A 16,917-nucleotide genomic window follows, 5' to 3' on the forward strand; every position below is an offset into this window, starting at 1 on the left:
ATTAATAATACATAAGTAAAGAAGACAGAATAAGGTCAATGACTAATTTTAATCAGGGTGGTGATTAGGGGTTTGCTTTCGATCACTTTTTTGTTGAAAAATATAGGGTCTGACATTTTTTTCATTATAAGCTACCTAATTTTTGAGCTAAAGACTTTTTTTATTTCTGAAGATATATACTTTTAAATACTTCAAATTAGTTTAAACAAGTGATCCTCGAAAAATGCATAGTTTTCCCGTCTTTTGACTTTGAAACTACAATATTTAGCATTTGCCGAAGAAGACCTAACATATAATAAAGTATAGCTCGATTACTATTAGTCTTAAAAAATATTTAAAAAAACGGTTTTGTTGATTTTTTCAAAGGGTACATTTTTGTTAAGCAAAGTTGTTTTAATAAAACAAAAACTTTTTGAGTTATTTGCAGAAAACTGATTAAAAACATTAATTTTTTTAATATAAAACTAACACTTTCGACAGCGAATAAATAGAAAACTATTAATTTTATCAAAAAAATGTATAGAACATTTTTTGCTTAGAATGAATGTTTTTACCAACTTTTGCGGTCAAAATATAATAAAAAATTTTCACCCCCGACATGGGGTGGCAACCACCCCCATGGTAAAAGCGCCTTTTGCCATCTTATAGATTTTGATCCTTGGACTATCCACTACTTATTCTCAAATTTTAAAGCAAATCGATCCATTCTGTAAAAATTGCGAGGTTTTGTCCTATTTAAAGCTTCATTACTTGGACTAATAGGCCATACAGTGTATCGGAAACCGACACATACCGATAGATATCTAAATGCTGCTTCACACCACCATCCTGCACAATTGCATTCAGTCATCAAAACCTTGATTACAAGATCCGAAAGACTGACAGACCAAGAACATCAAAATGAAGAAATGCATAACGTGAAAACAGCGTTAAGAAAAATCGGCTTCTCAACATACAACATCGAAAAAGCTCAAAATGCTCGAAGAAGAGATAAGGACCCTACAGAAGACAATAAACCGATCGGCAAAACCATTCTGCCATATGTGAAGGGTACGACAGAGAAAATAGGGAGAGTGCTGAGAAAACACAACATAGAAACGATATTTAATACGGACAGAAAGATCTCAACTATTTTACCAACACCAAAGACCAAAATATCGTTAGAAGGTCAAGGTGTATAAGAGATTCCGTGTGGGGATTGTGGAAAGTAGTACATTGGACAGACCAACCGAAGAATCCAGGTAAGACGAAAAGAACACCGAAATGCTATCGAAATGGGAGAAACCACGTCATCCCTGGCTCAACATGTCGCAAATACAGGACACACAATAAACCTGAACCAAACAACGATGTTAGCTAACATCGAAGTAAAAAGAAAACGGGAAATCAGAGAATCGATAGAAATTGAAAGAAATCCCAACGGCTTAAACCAAAGAGATGATGCGCAACGGCTTCCTACAACATGGAAAACGGTACTGAAGAAAAAGACCAAAATAAATCAGGCCGCAACATCCACGCGTAACATCCCGCCGACGACTGCAACCTACACCGGACCAATAACAAGAGCCCGAGTTCGCGCAGGGCAAGCAGCAGCAGCATCAGGATCAACTACATAAATGACGGTATCGTGAGTAAGAATTCAGTTTACTTCAAGCAGCAGCGAGAAGCGGAACTACCTGACTTGACAATGGCAAGTGAGATCTTGCCGAAACGTCGTCAAAATAATGGTTTTTCTCAAAACCAAAATTATTCAACGCGGAGTCAAACCCGGAAAACAACAGAAAGCACATATAGCTCCCGCGGAAACTTTAAGTGTAATATATATATATATATATATATATATATATATATATATATATATATATGTATGTATATATATATACACACACCGGCAAAATTAGCCGAACACGTTAAAAATGGGACATGTTTGATGTCTCGTATTTCATAAACCAGTGGTCGGATTTGAGTGATTCTTTTAGTATGTTATAGCCTCATTATTTAAGAATATCGGTGTAATAATATTGTTGCTAGACAGGTAAATGTCATTTTATACCGGGTGTAACAAGCATACTGTGTTTTTTTCTTAAAGTTCGGAACACCCTGTGGAATATTCCATCACATATAAAATATTAAAATTAAAACTCGATTGTAGAATTATGCTTTCTTAACATTTTCTTTTTTGATTTATTTGCTTATGTTGGAAAATAAAAAAGTTATGTGCTTTAACAACTAACCATGTTTTTTATCAATAAATCCTCATAGTAGGGGAGAAAAGTATGCTAAATTTGCAATTACTCGAGCGTTCTTGGGACCTGGAGTGGATTGTGAAGAGTGGGTGCTACAACCAAAAAAAGTTAAGTTAGGTTTTCCATAAAGTGTGGGACTCTCCATTTTTCAATTTAATTTTCCATTTCCACCAATCGTTTTTTCCTATTATAGCGCCATTTATCCATAATAGGAAAAAATGTTGCGAATAAAAGTTGCTTATTTTTACGTCAAGGATCCAAATCTGCAATAAAAATTGGGGGCTCCTATTTAATATTTTAATGTAACCCCCCACCCCACCTCCGTGGGGGTCGTGTTTGGTGCCATTCGGTAGATTTTTGAAAAATATTGATTAGGTGTATTTTGCAGTTTTACGATCTGATGTTCATTTCGCAAAATATCGCAGGTCTCGTATTTATAATTTTTAATTTATCCCCCACCCCTCTCCGTGGGGTGTCACGAGCCCCCACGGAGGTGGGGTGGGGGATTTAATTTATAATCTTAAATAGGAGCCCCCAATTTTTATTGCAGATTTGGATTCTTTACGTAAAAATAAGCAACTTTTATTCGACATATTTTTTCGGATTATGGATAGATAGCGCTATAATCGGAGAAAAATGATTGTTTTCAAATGGAAAATTAAATTAAAAATTGAAAAGTCCCCCACTTTATGGAAAACTTAACTTAACCTTTTTCTGATTTTAGCACATACTCTTCACAATCCAATAGGTCCCCATAACGCTCGAGTAACTGCAAATTTAGTATACTTTCCTCCCCTACTATGAGGATTTATTGATGAAAAACATGGATAGTTGTTAACGCACATAACTTTTTTATTATCTCACATAAGTAAATGAATCGAAAAGGAAAATGTTAAGCAAGCCTAAGTCTACAATCGAGTATTAATTCTAATATTTTACATATGCGAGAATATTCCACAGGGTGTTCCAAACTTTAAGAAAAAAACACAGTATGATTAGTACACCCGGTATAAAATGGTATTTACCTGTCTAGCAACAATATTATTACAACGATATTCTTAAATAATAGGGCTATAACATACTAAAAGAATCACTCAAATCGGACCACTGGTTTATGAAATACGAGACATCAAACATGTCCCATTTTTAACGTGTTCGGCTAATTTTGCCGGTGTGTGTATATATATATATATATATATATATATATATATATATATATATATATATATAAAGTAATTAGGTAATATTGACTGATACTATGTAGATTATAGTTTTGTTTTGGGGTTGCAGTCATTTATTTTTTAGGGGCAGGATAAGTAAAACTCTGTGTTATTACCTAGCTTTCGCAAAATATATTTGCTTCTTCAGGGTAAGCTGAAATGAGTATATTATAAATACAATGAAATTAAGTTAAAATACATTGTATAAAAAATAACAAAAAAGACTTACAACTTGAGGTTATTCCTAAACATTTTCACAAAACATAGTATATATATAATTCTTATTCTAATGTTATCCAAATAGCAATGTTTTAATTTTCAAAAATTCGATTTAATAATTTAGTTTTTAATTTTGATTAATGCCAGAAAGACACTCGAATAATGTCAAAAAGACACAAAAATCTGTTTATTTTATTTTAAGTTGAAAAGTTAGTATTAGATTATTTAATTAGTAATCAAAATATCAAAAACTACTACATATTTTAAATTATAGAGGATATAACTAGATATTTATATGCAGTAGTAGTTTATTTTATTTTAAGTTGAAAAGTTAGTATTAGATTATTTAGTGAGTAATTAAAAACTATTATATATTTTAAATTATAGAGGATATAACATATATTTAGTTTGCCAATTATGGTTTTGTTAATAAATTAAAGTGTTGCCAAATTTGAAGATTAAATTTATAAAATTTAGTCGAGGAATTTAATGTTCTTGATTTAAAACATCATTTATCATAAGATAAAATATAATTATAGATGTTGCTTAGTTTATTTATATCAGTTCTTTTATTCACACATTGATATTTATTTATGCATACCATTTATTTTAAGTTTGTAATTTTTTAGAATTGTTCGTAAGGGGATTTTTCCACATTCTCTATTTCATCTATTTGATTTCGTACGAGTGGTCGTTAAACCAATAACCTTGGATCTTTGGTTCACTGAGTGTGTTTCAAAGATCTACATCTTATGTTTTTAAACATATATTTTACTTACTTTAAGTAATTAGGGAATTAAAACTTGAGACTGTCATTGTCGGATTTGCCGTAGACTTACGCACCTTCTATGTCTAGGTCTCGAATGTTGTTTTTTGATTAGAATGTGTCTAAAGATATTCAACCTCTTGTCTTTACCGACGAGCCCAGAGAGGTTGAAGAGGGCGAAACACATTTCTAAGAACTGGTGTTTGGATCTTTGATTCTATTCGAAAAATTTTTCCCAGCCCTAAATGGTGGATGTGTGAATTGTTCGTAAGGGGATTTTTCCACATTCTCTATTTCATCTATTTGATTTTATATATATATATATATATATATATATATATATATATATATATATTGATGCACGTTAAGTTGTGACTTCCGGTATACAGAAGAGGCTGTCCGACTTCCACATTTTCTACTAGGAATTATTTTTAAAAAATTGTGTATTTGGTAAAAGGGGGGCTTATAAAATGGGTCTACCTATTGAGGGGAAAGGATTTACCAAAATAAATTTTGTATATATATACGTATATACCGAAGCGTACAGCATACGTTATGGCTTCCATATATAGGGTAGTTCAAGGCGCGTTGTCACTTCCAGCGGTGTTGTCATATTTTGGAAGTCACAACGACTCGTCTGCTAGATTTACCTCCTATTTTGAGCGTAATGTGTGATCTTTTGAAACTTTTACTGTGAATACAGTTGTCTGTGTTTTAAAGTTGTCTATTTAAATTAAAATATTGATATTCTTTTGATTATACAGGTTTACAAAAAAATACATTTCGGACTATTTGACGAAACCATATGACTAGGGGGGTTTTTGGGGTCGCTGGTTACGAATCCGGGGTTCGCTAACCTCTATCACGTCAGGTAAAGGTTATTTCAAGGACAAACCAAGATAAATCGACAGTCGCTCTGAAAAAGTATATTAGGAGGGTTTTGGGGTCACTTATAACGAATCCAGGATCCACTGACCTCTATCACGTCTAGCTGAAGGTCATTTCGAGGTCAAATCAAGATAAATCAACACAATCGCTGTGAAAAAGTATATTAGGGTGTTTTTGGGGTCCCTGATCACAAAACTGGGGCCCGTTGAGCTCAACCACGTCAGGTAAAGGCCATTTAAGGTCAAATCAATTTTGTTAACTCCTCCTGATTTGAACTTGAAATGACCTTTACATGACGTAGTAGAGCTCAACGGACCGCAGTTTTCATGATCAGCGACCGCAAAACTCCCTATACTTTCAGAGCAATTGTGTCAATTTATGTTGATTTGACCTTAAAATGACGTTGAACTAGACGAGATAGAGGTCAGCGGACTCCGGATTCATCTTCAGCGACCCCAAGAACCCCCTAATATACTTTTTCAGAGCGACTGTCTATTTATCTTGATTTGACCTTGAAATGACCTTTACCTGACGCGATAGAGGTGAGCAGACCCCGGATTTGTGATCAGCCACTCCAAAAACCCCCTTGTCATATGGTTTCGTCAAATTGTCCGAAATTTAGTTTTTTTTGTAAACCTGTGTTATTTATGATAATATGATTGATATTTATTTTACAAAAATACTAATATATTATTATTGCTGTAAAATGGATTTATTGGAATTAATTAAAAAAGTGTTAATAGTAAGTCATTTATTTACGAAAATTATATCAAAAATGTTAATAAATAAATTTGAACTTATAGAAAATTTTAATATTTTAGATTTTATTACAGGCACCGTCCTTTTAATTTTTGATGTACCAATAATAATATGTAATAAAAAATTAAATGGCTAAACCCTCCAGGTGGGGATTACCCGCTAAAAAGCTATCTAGATCCATCTTTTTCGAGCAGATTTTTCCCAATCTGCTACTCGATACTATTGACTATGCTTCTCCATTTCTTTCTATCCTCTTTTGTTTTTCTGCTAGTCTCTAATTCCTGCCCTATATAAATCTTCCTTTAATTCCTGTAACCATTTATTCTAGTTCCTCCGCGTCTCCTTCTAACTCCTGGTCTCCATTGTAAAATTGAGTTTATAGTTGTTGCGCTACCTGCTCTCCATATATGCCCCAACAATCCAACTCTGTGCCCAAATCAGAAAATCTGGAATAATATCTACCCGGGTCGAAACATTTTTTTTTTAATATATGAAAATAGTTATTTATGAAACGGAGTGAGTGCTATACATCGCGTAAGTTCGCAAAAAGTACTTCACGCACAATTTCATACAATATTTTATCTACGATAAACAAATAAAAATACTGTAACTCTTCGTCACTGGAATTCATTTCTATTCTACAATTCTTAGAACTGTGACATATAAAAATTCTAATTTCTTTCAAACCACAAAACTGTCAAATTTTTTTTTGTAATTTATTGCTCATTATGTCATCACCTCTCTTGTGCTCTGCACAAGAGATCTAAGGTTAGAGCTAAGAATAAGGTTGGCTAGGTGCTACGTTTTCTCGACTCTGTTTTACGGAATGGAAGCTTGGACCTTGAATGCGGCATCAATGAAAAAACTGGAATCATTCGAGATGTGGGTATATAGAAGAATTCTAAAAATATCATGGACAGAACACGTCACAAACAAAGAGGTTCTGAGAAAGGTGAATAAAGAAATGGAAGTCTTAAATACAATTAAAACCAGAAAATTGGAATATCTCGGACATATTACACGTGGAGAGAGATACAACTTGCTCCAACTCATTATGCAGGGAAAGATTCAAGGAAAAAGAAGCATAGGGAGACGCAGAATATCGTGGTTGCGCAACCTGAGAGAATGGTACGGATGTACATCAAACGAACTTTTCAGAGCAGCCGTCTCCAAGGTCCGAATAGCTATGATGATTGCCGACCTCCTTCGCGGAGATGGCACTTGAAGAAAAAGAAGATGTCATCACCATGAAACGCGAAAGTTAAGAAAGAATATTTAATTATATGAAAGTGTGTCAAAAACAGTGAGAAAAAGTAAATCCCATTTAAAATACATTGTTACTTCATGCTTACTTTAAAGCACTGCTATCTATAATGACAGTTTTCACAAACTAAAAATTTATCAATTATAATATGACATAGAGTAGATAAAAGTCATTTATTAATTATTAATTGATTATAGTCAGAAGAAAATTAGATCATGCACCCCTTGTTTTTTATAATTGTTAACATACTAAATTACATATCCAATAATTATTGTTATCCATTAAATAGATCGATGCAGATCGGCCTTATATCGGATCCTCTTCTATTAGTCCGTTCGCTGACGGTAAAATATTGCAAAACCCATAAATTTTAAAAAACCACTTAAGATTGACATGAAATTTGGCATACACATAGGTAACATATCAAAGAAGAAAATTGATATTGTGCCGATGTTTTCTTTTGCCAAGCAGACATTCCGTTAACATTTTTAGTCACAACATAATATCAATGTTAAAGTATTATTAGAGCAACGCGTTATGGTGTCACATTTCTTTTAATGACCGACACACAAAATATTTTAATGACGGATCCCCACTAGAACCAGATTTTTATTACCTACTGCTGATAAGGTAAAGAGTTATTAAATATCACTCGTTGTCATCTCTGTGTTAATTTGAAATAATAAAATATAAATAGTGTAGTTTTGTATTCTAAAATATTTGGAAAAAATATCTATGTATTTTTTTTTTCATTTAGGTACACATCATTTTAAGGGATTGTCCGGAAGAGTACAGGCTCAATATATCGGCAAATTAATTTTGTTTTAAATACCGTCCGTATAGAGGAGGTGCTCGTTGGGGATAGGCGCAAAATCTTAGTCCAGTGCTAATTAAATGCATTAATTTTTTTCGAATTCTGAGAAAACTAATAAGTATTTTTGAAAAATTTAAACGCAGAATGGAAGCTTACATTATTACCGAGGGCAGAAAGTCCCTGAAAACTTATATAATGTTTATTTTAATAACTTATATACCTAATATATGTTTATTTTAATAAAGATAATGGGATGAAAAAACAAGAGAAAAGTTAGTGTGATTTTTAATTTCGAATATTTCATTCAAAAGAAACTTTTTTTTATTCTAAGGGACTTTCGGTCCCCCGTAATAATGTTATCTTTCATTCTGGGTGTATGTTTTAAAAAATATTTATTAGTTTTCTCAGGATTCGAAAAAAATAAATGTATTAAAATAGCATTGGACAGAGATTTTGCGCCTACCCCCTTAAGAGAGAGTTTACTGCATTTTATATTATTACTAGAATTTATTACTTTAAACTTTTTATCGCTCTTGATTCATTTTATCGTGTATTTAATTCCATTCAATTGTAATTGTACATTCAATTTTTTTGTAATTTTTACACGTTTTATTACTTTCGAAATAACAATAACTATAAAATCGATTTTTCAGCCTACTTGGGTCAAAAAAATACACAATTTTCGGAAATTTCGTTAAATGAGAACATTTACCTACATTTCTTGTATTTAAGCTTTTAATAAGATTTTTAAAAATAATTTAGATTATTTAATAGATACATTCACCGGCACGAAAAACGGGCACCCCAAAAAATGGGTCATTTTTGATGGCTCGTATCTCCTAAACCTATTCTCCGATTTAAGTATTTCTTTAATATGTTATAGCCTTATTCTTTAACTATATCGCTGTAATAATATTGTTTCTAGACAGGTAAATTATCATTGTATACTGGGCGTACCAATCAAACTGGTTTTTTTTTCAATTTTCACAACACTCTGTGGAATATTCTAGCCTTTATACAATATTGAAATTAAAACCCAACTATACCCCAGGTTTTCTTAATGTTCTGTTTGTTATTCATTCGCTTATGTTGGATAATAAAAAAGTTAGGGACTTTAACAATTAAACATGTTCTTTATCAATACATGGTGTTTCTAAATAAGTGCGACAAATTTTAAGGGGTAATTCTGCATGAAAAAATAATGATCGTTTACTTGATAAAGCTATGTCCGCAAATGCTTGCAAATATAAAATTATTTTGCCACACGATCATTATTTTTTCATGCAGAAATTACCCCTTAAAATTTGTCGCACTTATATTTAGAAACACCTGTATCGATAAAGAACATGGCTAGTTGTTAAAGTCCTTAACTTTTTTATTATCCAACGTAAGCGAATGAATAAAAAAACAGAATGTTAATAAAACCTGGAGCTATAGTTAGGCTTTAATTTAAATATTTTATAAAGGCTAGAATATTCCACAGGGTGTTGTGAAAATTGAGAAAAAAACCCAGTTTGATTGGTGCACCCGGTATACAATGAAAATTTACCTGTCTATCAACAATGTTATCATAGCTATATTGTTAAATAATAAGGCTATAACATATTAAAAACATTACTTAAATCAGACCAAAGGTTTGGGAGATACGAGACATCAAAAATTACCCATTTTTTTAGGGTGCCCGTTTTTCGTGCCGGTGAGTGTAGATTAAATTAGAAGTTCATTGTAAAAAAGGAAGTAAACAAAAACACGAGAAAAATGAATTTATATAAGTAAATAGGTAAGTAAATATTATAGATTGAAATAAGTACAGAAAATATATAATTATAGAGATATATAATCACTTATTGTACTCAGTAAAGCAGATCTGCTTTACTAAGTACTTTAAAAGTAAAACTTTAAAAGTAAAGCAGATCTGCTATTATTCATGTTTAAAAACAAAAGGCACACAAAACACTAAGTACGATTAGGACCGCGAATCTACAACAGATAAATGTCTGGAAACCGTTACACAGGGTTGCCAAAAAACGGAAGTCACACCGAGCGGTGTGGTATACGGAAGACGCTACGCGTTGTGTACATAACCTGTATAGTAGCACGGGAGGGACACTAGCGCTGGTGATATACCGTCGAACTAAAATCTGATCTTATGAGTATGTTAGATACGATATGACTTCCAGCGAAATTTTTAATATAAGCCTTCTGATACCATCTAGTAGCCAAATTCGTAAAAATATAGGCAAAACGTTGTGACTTCCGAAATCGGAAGTCATAACGGTATATATGAAGTAACAACGTATTACGAGAATCTACTTTGGAAGTCACATGGATACATGTATCAATATATATATATATATATATAACATATATCGTCGGCTTACTGCCAAAACCAACCAACTCCATTTTAAAAGTTTTGGGAAATCTACCTTTTAAACTTTAATTTGAAATTGAAAATCGACTGAATTTAAAAAAATTATTTAATAACTGAAAAATATTTTTGTCATACTTTTCAATTATTAAATCATTATTTAAATTCAGACGATTTTTCATTTCAAATTAAAGTTTAAAGGTAGGTTTCTCAAAACTTGTAAAAATGGAGTTGGTTGGTTTTGGCAGTAAGCCGACGATATATATAATATATATATATATATATATATATATATATATATATATATATATATATATATATAATATATATATATATATAATATATATATATATATATATATATATATATATATATATATATATATATATATATATATATATATGAAATAATCGAAAAGATTTCTCTGGTGTACAGAAGAAATCTTTTCCGTAGCGGCCGTGACCATGTGAATTCAAAGTCTTGATAAAAGACTATGAAACGACAAAAGATACCTCTTTGTATCACAGATTTGTCTACAAAGCCACGTTATTCGCTACGCATTCCTCAATAACGGAGAAACCGTGATAATATGAAAGAACGGCGATTGCATTTTATTACACAATTCTATTACACCACTACCGGTGGTGGTCGAAGTGTAATAAAATGCAATCACCGTTCTTTCATATATATATATTTCATAGTCTTTTATCAAGACTTTGAATTCACATGGTCACGGCCGCTACGGAAAGGATTTCTTCTGTACACCAGAGAAATCCTTTCGTTTATTTCATATATATATATATATATATATATATATATATATATATATATATATATATATATATATATATATATATATATAACAAGGCTGAAATATTGGGGTAGCAGCAATCTCAAAGAAAACTCTTTATAATAGTTCCAAGCTTTCGAAAATGTTTATTTTCATCATCAGGGAAACTACAATCATAAATATATATATATATATAAAATGATGTTGGATAATCGAGTACAAATATAAAAATAAATAAGCAAAATCATTGGCTAATACTCGTAAAGTGAATGTGAATTTAGTTGGAAATATATAAAATGATGAAGGGTCATCATTCCATACATTTCTGTGCAACTATATACACCGGTGTTTCGGCCTATTTGGGCTTCGTCAGTATAGTGTAGCAAGTTAAAAAAGTTGTTTGTTAACTTGTAAAAGGATTACTACAGGAGCAAGGTTACCAATTTTGGTCAGGTTATTTAATTTAATTATTTAATTTACCTCCTTGGCAATGTTAGTTGTAGCCTTGCGACTGCGGGTCTTCTAACAACCTGACCAAAATTGGTAACCTTGCTCCTGTAGTAATCCTTTTACAAGTTAACAAACAACTTTTTTAACTTGCTACACTATACTGACGAAGCCCAAATAGGCCGAAACACCGGTGTATATAGTTGCACAGAAATGTATGGAATGATGACCCTTCATCATTTTATATATTTCCAACTAAATTCACATTCACTTTACGAGTATTAGCCAATGATTTTGCTTATTTATTTATTATATATATATATATATATATATATATATATATATATATATATATATATATATATATATATATATATATATATATATATATACAGGGTGGTTCATCTTATTCGCCTCGGTCTCTGTACGGAAAACCACTTGATATTTTAAAACAATTTCTTCACAGAAATATACAGGGCCTTTAATACTACAACCTAAAAATAATGTGAATTATACAGGGTGTTCCAAAAAAGAGTGGTATATCAATGTTATATTTTTTCTTATGGAATGCCCTATATCTGATGACATTATTGAATTGACCTTAAAAAATAAGCTATACTTTCATAATGGTTCCCTATACCTAAATACAGGGTGTTTTGATTTATTTCGATTTATATAAAAATGTAAGGTTTTAGAAAAAAATAAATATCTACCAATCTAAGAAGCAGTAACAAATTCTTTCTTGGATTTTAATAAAAGACCATTTAGCATACTTAAACAGATGCTTATTGCAACAAAATTTCTTACAGGGTGGTCAAAATATGAGATTGTTCTATTAACAAATTCAAGCTGTAATAACTTACTTATTTTAAATAGAATACCCTGTATCTTACTAGTCTATCGCGTAGAAAATTTACTTAGCTTCCAATTTGTACTAGTGTTTCCTATACCTATCTTTTTACAGGGCGGTCAAAATATTAGATTGTTCTATTAACAAATTCAAGCTGTAATAACTTACTTATTTTAAATGGAACACCCTGTATCTTACTAGTCTATCGAGTAGAAAATTTACTTAACTTTCAATTCTTATTAGGGTTTCCTATACCTATCTCCCTTCATTTTTTAAATATTTAAAGATTTCCTAATTTGTAAGCTTTAAAAATTAGAATTACATAAGTACCTATGTCGTGTTTATGTACAACACATCACCAACACCGGCAATATACTTAGACAAGATACTGTCATTAATGAAATTTTCAGTGTTATCATGTAGTCACACAGAGTGTTGTATTATTTTAGTTGATTTTGGCCTGCATGTGAAATTGAATAATACGTTTATTTTAAACTGCATACCCTATATTAGATGCCGTATTCTGGAAGATATTTAAATTATATTTCATTCCGTATAAGTATTTTCCATATCTTAACCCAACGGTTATTAAGTAAATTTAAGAACGCCACTTTTTTTTGAATCTTTAAATCGCAATTACAAACAATTAAATGCAATGGCTACTTTGACGAAAACGAGCCTATTGTACAAAAATATGTAAAAATGGGTATTTACAGAATAACATGGGAATTTATATCTACAGAATAACATGTGTATTGAGAATGTTAACATGGAATTGAAGAGATTTTAAATATCTTCCATTATAAAGAATAGAATATCGAGTATGTCATTTAAAATAAGCACACTCTGTGTGATTAAATGATAAAAATGTGAATTTTATTAATGAAATTATCTTGACTAAGATATTTAAGTATATTGCCGGTGTTGGTGATGTGTTGTACATAACCACGACATAGGTACTTAATTCTAATTTTTAAAGCTTACAAATTAGGAAATCTTTAAATATTTAAAAAATGAAGGGAGATAGGTATAGGAAACCCTAATAAGAATTTAAAGCTAAGTAAATTTTCTACTCGATAGATTAGTAAGATACAGGGTGTTCCATTTAAAATAAGTAAGTTATTACAGCTTGAATTTGTTAATAGAACAATCTACTATTTTGACCACCCTGTAAAAAAATAGGTATAGGAAACCCTAGTGAAAATTGAAAGCTAAGGAAATTTTCTACGCGATAGACTAGTAAGATACAGGGTGTTCTATTTAAAATAAGTAAGTTATTACAGCTTGAATTTGTTAATAGAACAATCTCATATTTTGACCACCCTGTAAGAAATTTTGTTGAAATAAGCATCTGTTTAAGTATGCTAAATAGTATATTATTAAGATCCAAGAAATAATTTGTTACTGCTTCTTATATTCGTAGATATTTATTTTTTTCTAAAACCTTACATTTTTATAAAAATCGAAATAAATCAAAACACCCTGTATTTAGGTATAGGGAACCCTTATGAAAGTATAGCTTATTTTTTAAGGTCAATTCAATAATATCATCAGATATAGGGCATTCCATAAGAAAAAATATAACTTTGATATACCACTCTTTTTTGGAACACCCTGTATAATTCACATTATTTTTAGGTTGTAGTATTAAAGGCCCTGTATATTTCTGTGAAGAAATTTTTTTAAAATATCAAGTGGTTTTCTGTACAGAGACCGAGGCGAATAAGATGAACCACCCTGTATATATATATATATATATATATATATATATTTGGTTATTGGGTTATGCAACAAATGAAAAAGTGTCCTCTTTTAAATTTCTTTAATCCGAGCTTTCGGTTAAGATTTTAACCATCATCAGGGTGCTACAAAGATATTTTTGGTGTAAGATAATATGAAAACATGTATAAAATTTTGTACTTACAAAATTATTATTTTATAAAAATATATATTACATGTAGCACCCTGATGATGGTTAAAATCTTAACCGAAAGCTCGGATTAAAGAAATTTAAAAGAGTACACTTTTTCATTTGCTGCATAACCCAGTAACCAAATTTATATAATTACTGTCAGCAAAGACTCATTGTCTTCTTATATATATATATATATATTTAAAAACATGAGATGTAGATCCTTGAAACACACTCAGTGTTTGACCGAAGTGGTGGATGTGTGAATTGTTCGTAAGGGGATTTTTCCACATTCTCTATTTCATCTGTTTGATTTATATATATATATATATATATGAAAGGAAACGGCGATTGCATTTTATTTCACTTCGACCACCACCGATATTCTACACGACGTGTTTCGAGCTCATGTCAAGCTCTCGTCAGGAACATCTAGGTGGATGGTCGAGGTGTAAGAAAATGCTTTTGGCCTTTCTGGTAATAATAAAATAACCAGACTTCAGTACACTTGGTACGACATCTATATGAATTAAACGAAAAGATTTCTCTGATATACAGAAGAAATCTTTTCCGTAGCGGACGCGAAAATGTAAATTTCAAAGTCTTCATAAAAGACGATGAACGACAAAAGACACCTCTTTGTGTCACAGATTTGTCTACAAAGCCACGTTATTCGCTACACATTCGTCAATAACGGAGAAAAACCGTGATATGAAAGGAAACGGCGATTGCATTTTATTTCACTTCGACCACCACCGATTTTTTTTTTCTATATCAGCCTCTTCTGTATACCGGAAGTCACAACTTAACGTGCATCAATATATATATATATATATATATGTTACACTTGAAGTTTCCGCGGGAGCTATATGTGCTTTCTGTTGTTTTCCGGGTTTGACTCCGCGTTGAATAATTTTGGTTTTGATAAAAACCATTATTTTGACGACGTATCAAAACCAAAATTATTCAACGCGGAGTCAAACCCGGAAAACAACAGAAAGCATATATATATATATATATATATATATATATATATATATATATATATATATGTATATATATATTGTTATGACAGTTCCGTAGATTGTTCCTACATAGAAAGAGTCCCTCGACGTGAAAGAAGAAGTAGTCACGTACGAGAATATTCTGGATGTCATGGAATAACCCAGAAATGTCTGGTGACATCTAGAACGTCAGAAAACTATATAAACATTATGTGTTTGACATTCTATAGTTCAGTTGTAATTGAGTATTTAAAGTTGATAGTTGTCATTGAGTTTGTATTGTAATTGAAGTTAAATAAAGTAGTTTAAAAAAGTTGTAACATTGGTGACAGCGGTGGGATTGAAGACATAACTACATTTTTAATGGTTAATACGAGATCAACAGAATTTAAGAAAGAAATGGATAAGTCCGGTCCGGATAAGAATGGTTTTTACAAATGAAAGCAGATGAAGAGAAACGTAGGCAAGAAGAAAATATAGAGGAAGAGAAGCGTAGACAAGAAGAGAAAGAGGACAAGGAGAAGCGTAGGGAGGCGAAGGAGAAGCTTAGACAAGAAGAGGAGGAGAGGCGTAGAAAAGCAGAGGTAGAAATGATAAATAGTTTAACCCAAATTCATGAAAATTTTCAATTAGAGGTAAGCCAACTTAATAATAGAATAGACACATTAGATGAAAAACAAAACTCTTTAGTCAATAAAATACAGCAGCAACAAAATTCTTTAATTAATTTAGAGCAACAACAAAACGATTTGAAATCTAATTTAGAAAGACAAATAGTTGAGTTACAAACCAAAATTAATACCCAAGCTTCATTATCACATATTTCAGTAACTAATATCGACTCTGAACAAACAGCCCCTTCATCTTCGATAGTGTATCCAGGTACCGTCAGAACGAGCAAAATTTTGAAACCACCCACCTTCGACGGCCAAACAGCATGGGAAACGTATCGTTTCCAATTTGAAGCTGCAGCTAAAGCAAATGGCTGGACTGAAAGAGAAATGGCAGCTTCCTTGGTGGTGTCGCTTCGAGGTCAGGCAGCAACCGTCCTTCAATTTCTTCCTCAGGATTCACCTAGTTATGACTCACTTGTTCAAGCTTTAGAAACAAGATATGGCCAACAACATCTGAAGCAGGTTTTTCAAAGTCAGCTTAAAGTTCGGTATCAAAAACATAACGAGAGCCTACAAGAATTTGAAGCTGATATTAAAAGATTACTACATTTGGCATACCCTCAGGCACCTAAAGATTTTCTTGAACAAATCGGTATACAGGCATTCATAGACGGACTACATGATATCGAAATGCAACAGGCTCTCCGATTACAACACCACAAAACGCTAAATGGAGCCCTAGTTTCAGCCCAGGAG

This window comes from Diabrotica virgifera, chromosome 7, assembly GCF_917563875.1.
Source record: "Diabrotica virgifera virgifera chromosome 7, PGI_DIABVI_V3a".
Taxonomy (NCBI): Eukaryota; Metazoa; Arthropoda; class Insecta; order Coleoptera; family Chrysomelidae; genus Diabrotica; species Diabrotica virgifera.